The sequence below is a fragment of the Ictidomys tridecemlineatus genome, chromosome 3, assembly GCF_052094955.1.
Source record: "Ictidomys tridecemlineatus isolate mIctTri1 chromosome 3, mIctTri1.hap1, whole genome shotgun sequence".
In the NCBI taxonomy this organism is placed as follows: Eukaryota; Metazoa; Chordata; class Mammalia; order Rodentia; family Sciuridae; genus Ictidomys; species Ictidomys tridecemlineatus.
The window spans coordinates 100,777,600-100,783,612 of record NC_135479.1 but is presented as its reverse complement, the minus strand read 5'-3'; positions in this window follow the sequence as shown (position 1 = coordinate 100,783,612).

Here is a 6,013-nt window from a genome sequence, read left to right as displayed (position 1 = left end):
AGAATAGTTATAACTGATTATAAAAACTTATACATATTTCATGATTTTTTATTTTTATAAACTGTGTAGAAATTAGAACTTTGTAGAAATTGTTAAAAAAATGCTACCTGAAATGACAGGGGACGTTTTGCATTTATTTAATGTTCCATGAACATACTGTGAGAGATAAACTGAGTCATTGTCACCCAGAAGAGGAAGAGGCCCACAGGCCTTGTAGCTTATGAAATGGAAAATTGCTCTGTGGGGCTGCTGGAAGCAGATCTGGACTCCAGAGCAGACAGTGTCACTCCTTGATTTGCTTAAATGCTAACTGCCAGTCATTACAGGTTATATCCAGTGATATCTGTCTCCTGGCATCTTTGGATAACCAATAGCTAAAAATTGCCTATGCATTTTAAGTTCTTATATTTTGAGTACTTAATCAAGCAATCTCTGAACTACTGTATTATTAATCAACGTCATGTTTGACTTAGCTTTTATTGCTTATTCCATGTTTCATTCTATCTTCTGCATTGGACAGAGGGCTTCCAGGAATGAAGGGGTATGCTGCTGTTGCATATGGATCCTTAGCTTCACAAGCTTGACAGGTACATGGATACTTAAATGAAATAAATAAGAGATTGCATAAACATAGCTTCCTGATTAACTGCACTGCCACTTTCCAAGCAGTGCCCGAGGGTTCAGTGTGACCATAACCTTTAAAGATAAGTTAGCATGCTATTTCAAAATCAAAAGCAAAGGAAAAACAGATGGGTACAATTTATGTCATACATACACACAAGCACACACATACACAGACGTACATGCACACTCAGGTGCACGCACCCACAATATTTTTGCCAAGACTTCTGCCCATAATTGCTTGGTGATGCTGACAAGGCCCCCTCACTCCTTTGGACTTTATTTTCTCACCTGTAAAAAGATAGTTTAGGAGCTGGTCAGTATTTTTTTAAACTGAGATCTATAGATCTATTCTAAGGGGACATAATTACTCTGGGGAAATTATTTAAGTATTTTTCCATAATTATGATAACCTAAACCTAAGTGTAAATTATGAATCATTTGGATGACCACCTTCTCACTGATGAGCACTGCTGTGAAACCAAAACTTGAATCAGAGGCTCTGTGTTTTGGGGGAGTTTCTTCAGTACACACTCAGCCAAATCTTTGCAGCTCCTAAAGGTATTTTTGATGGTCCACTAGGGCTCCAATTTGAGAAGCATTTTTCAAATTACTTCCAGTGTTCAATATTTATTTTATATTATAAATAATTTTATATAGATATAATATTATATATTATATATAATATTCACTTGATTTGAAGGGAGCTGCCAGCAGAAGGCAGCATATGACCAAAGAAAAACTTGATTTTTATCTATGATTTTTAGGTGCTTGACTCTTATAAATGTATCCAAAGAAGCCAACCAATAAAAAAGATGGTAAGACATGTGATGTGGGAAGCCAAGCTAAACAACGTCTGCAAAACAAAACTGTCCACGTCCAGGAAGGATTTGTTCAAATTTCCAGCAGAGTGATGGTGAGCTGTAGTGCTTTCTCCACGTTGTGAAGAAGGAATGTCATAAACTCTGAGGGAAAACAAAAGCCAAAGACATAATGAGTGTCTGTGCCATCAGAGACACTGCAGCATCGGGAACAGGAACCGCCCTCAGGAGAGCCCTTCATCAGCACCTGAGGCTCCAGAAGGGCTCAGAAGAGCTCACCTTGTACAAGACAAGGGAAAAATGAAGGACCTGAGCACTGGCAAAGCAGTTGATCAAAACAGTTGACTTGCCTATCAGTTTCAGCATGAGCATGCTCTGAAGGAACAGGTGGTTCAGATGCTGGATGAATCAGCTGGGAAACACCAGACAGTAGGAGTCGGGGGCAGGAGAAGCCCGAGGTCTGCTGAGCTGTGAAGATGCATTTATGTTGATCAGATTGTTACAGAGTCATCTACCAAAACAAATGATGCCTGCAAATGTCTCCATTAAAGCAGAGTTCCAGAGTCACAAATTTGATATGTTCAATTAAAAAAAAAATCAGAATTTCAAAACCTTCCAATGTAATTTTTCTTGCTTTTAAGATCCACTTGGTTAGTTATAGCACTATTTAATTGCTCTATTGGTTTCCTTTCTTGATTTGATGATTTGAGTTTTATTTAATTTAATCTGATAATTTATGTATAGCATTATCATAAATTGATTACCAAAATATTTAATAGTTGTAATTTTTTCATGGAACAATTATCACTCATCTAAAACTCTTGATTGAATAAATATTATTGTAAAGTATGTCACTTTCTATAATTACTCATGTATGTTTTATTTCTGAATGTATGATAGAGGGGATATACTTCTAATGAACATTGAAATTATGACTTTAATTTTAAAAAGAATTTTATATTTCTTTACAGGAGCATTTTTAAATTCTAAAATAGAGCCTTTTAGCTACATATATTCACTCCTGATCAAACATAGCCAAGATAAAAATAAAAACTCAGATAAAAAGAAAACTTTCCATCTAAGTTGGATCTATCCTTTTTTTATCAACAATAATGGAAAAATAACCAGTTCGAACAACTTTGCAGGAAAGACATAATTAACCTAGAGGTCAAAACAAGCAGATGAACAGGCCCCATATTTTAGTCCAATGTTAGCACAAATCGAAAAGAAAGCAAACATCTCTCTCTTTGCTTTCAGAGTGCACAGGAGAAGTGGCAGCTGGCTGTGCCTTCCAGAAGCTATCACCCTCATGATGGCCTGGCATGAAACTAGAGAGAACACAATGCCATTAACTCTGTAGAAGTGGGGGAGAGCCTGCCTTTTCCCTGTTTCCTTCCAATTGTTTCGGGTCTTTAGTTCTTTGATCAATTGTGAGTTGGCTTTTGTACAGGGTGAGACATACAGTCTCCATCTTCTGTGTATGGGTCTTCAGTTTTCTAGAATCTTTCATTGAAGAGGCTGTTCTTTCTCCAACGTGTGTTTTGAGCACTTTTGTTGAGAATCAGTTGGCTGTAAATGTGAATTTATTTGTCAGAGGTCAAAACATGCCAAACCATTCCTAAATAGCCTTCAAAATAATGGCTGGCTTGCTCCACCAGGCCTGGGGGTTAGCAGGGTCTCTTAGGTGTCCCTGAGATGTCCTGTACATTTCCCTCTTGAGCGGATGGTTTATCCAGTAGATAAGCCTGGGGCTTTTGGCTGAGTCCTGCTAAATCCACAGCACACCCTTGGACCTTGTCCGTTGGCTCAGAGTGATGTCTCTACATTTTGATAATTTGTACAAAAGCCTTGTGATTATATCATCTCTATGTGCCACCTATACTATTAATTTTGTTATGTTTTTCTATTAATTTTATTAAATTTATAACTCTTAAAAAAACAAACTATATCATAAATAGGAAACCAATAATTAGCTACTATTAATGTAACAGAAACAGTATACTAATAAATGCAATCTAAATAGTCTTGCCTATTAATGCTATAAACCAAAGGCCTCATGTGCTCCTTTTTGAAGAGGTAATCACAAGTTTCAGAGAATATTAAAAACTTGACGATGTTTATCATGACATTTATCACAATAGGTGAAATATGGTATCAGGCTAGGTGTCCATTGAAAGATGAATGGATGGAGAAAATACAGTATAGGTAATAATTATTCAACCCAAAGAAGAATGAAATCCTGCCATTTGCAGTAAAATGGGTGGAACTGGAATAATATGCTCTCTCTCCTAAGGTAAAAAGCTGGGCTAGAAGTAGAATAGTGATTGGAATAACAGAGGTTGGAAAGGGTGTGTGTGGTGGAGGGCGGATAAAGGGAGGTTGGATTATATCGGTTCACCCTATGTGCATATGTGGAAATATCACACTGCAGCCCACTAAAATACAATAAAAACCTGCTAGTCAAAATAATTATTCAATGTTTGTATTGACATGTATTAATTGTACATATTAATGGGATTCAGTGTGCTGTTTCCACATATGCATATGGTATGTGCTGATGAAACCTAACCTCCCATTTTATAATCCTCCCCCAACTCTCCCAATATCTAGTATTCACTATTCTGCTTTCAGGATGGCTTATTTTAGCTTCTATATGAGACAGAACATGTGCTACTTGTCCTTCTGTGTCTGGCTCATTTTACTTGACAGAATGTCCTCCAGTTCCACCCATTTTTCTACAAATTACAAGATTTCATTCCTCTTTATGGCTGAATAATTTCCCAATGTGCATTATCTATACCACATTTCCTTTATCCACTCATCTCTTGATGGGCAGGTAGGCTGGCTCCAAATCTTGGCTATTGAGAAGAGTGCTGCAGTAAACAAGGGCATTGGGTTAGCTCCTTGGCAAGCTGAGATCATCCACTACTGGAAACATACCCACAAGTGGGACAGGTGGACCACACAATAGATATGTTTGCAGTTTTTTTTTTCAGAACTTTCATACTGTTCCCAGAATGTCTGTAGTAATTTAATTCCCACCAACAGTGTGTAAAAGTTTTTTTCTGCACATCCTTGACATTTTAAAAATGTTTTCATAATAGCCATTTTAAGTAGGGATAGATAGGATCTCATTGTTGTTTTGATTTGCATTTCCTGAACATTCATGATATAGAGCATTTTTTCCATATAGTTGTTGGCTATTAATATCTCTCCTTCTGAGAAGTGTATATTGAGATCATCTGGCCAGTTTTTAATTGATTTATATCTGTTAGGATTATTTTTTTAGTTTGTTGTATACTGTGGATATTGAACTTGTGTCAGTTGAATAGTTGGCAAATGTTTTCTCCTATTCTGTAAATTGTTTCTATTCTGTCAATTGTTTTCTTCGATGTGCAGCTTGTCAGTTTGATGACATCTGACTTGTCCGTTGATTCTGTCTCCTATGTTTTTGAAATAGCATCCAGGAAATCATGGCCTATACCAACATCTTGAAATGTCTCCCTGTTTCCTTCCAGTTGTTTCAGGTCTTTAGATCTGTGATCAATTGTGAGTTGGCTTTTGTACAGGGTGAGACATACAGTCTCCATCTTCTGTGTATGGGTCTTCAGTGTTCCAGAATCTTTTATTGAAGAGGCTGTGCTTTCTCCAACCTGTGTTTTGGGCACCTTTGTTGAGAGTCAGTTGGCTGTAGATGTGTGAGTTTATTTGTCAGAGGTCAAAACATGTCAAACTGTTCCTAAATAGTCTTCAAAATAATGGCTGGCTTGCCCCACCAGGCGTGGGGGTTAGCAGGGTCTCTTAGGTGTCCTTGAGATGTCCTGTGTATTTCCCTCTTGAGCAGATGGTTTGTCCAGTAGATAAGCCCTCTACACCCTGGTCAGTTGCTAATTTTATGAAACATAGATTAATTTATAATGATGTATTTATCTCACTTTCTGAATAAAATTCTTAAGAGGCTATAGATGAAATTCTATTTCCTAAGATATTTTTTTAACCTTTTATTATAAAGATTCTCAAGCTGTCAGTAATATTTTATGCACTTCACTTCATAAGGTGCCAGGGCTGATGCTTCCCTTTCTAACATGCTCTGGTCATGTCAAGTAGTCAAGAGCAAATTTTTTTTTTTTTTACATTTTTTTCTCAATGAAGGAAGCCTGGCAATAAACTATGCTTTTTATACCTTGGAGACATATTTGTAACAAAATTACTCATCACTAGAACATTCTGAAAAAAATTTCCTGTAGCTTATATTTGAGGTTACTGTTCTTTTTTTGTTCAGTTAATTCCTCTTTTATTGTTCCTCTTGGGTTTGCTATGTAATGTTGTCATTTCTGCTCTTTCCCGTTTTCATAAGTAGTTTTACATTTAGAGTTAGAAACAATATTTGTTTTTTTTCTATTATTTTCTATCTTGTGAACTTTCTCCAGCTCTTATTCTATGTAGTGACACATGATACCTTCTGTTTTATCAGTTAAGCTGGTACTTTGTTTATTTGGAGATTCAAATGAGTTGATTTCACTTGCTTTCACTTTCAGTTACTTCTTTTGTTCTCTTTGTGGGCTTTACAT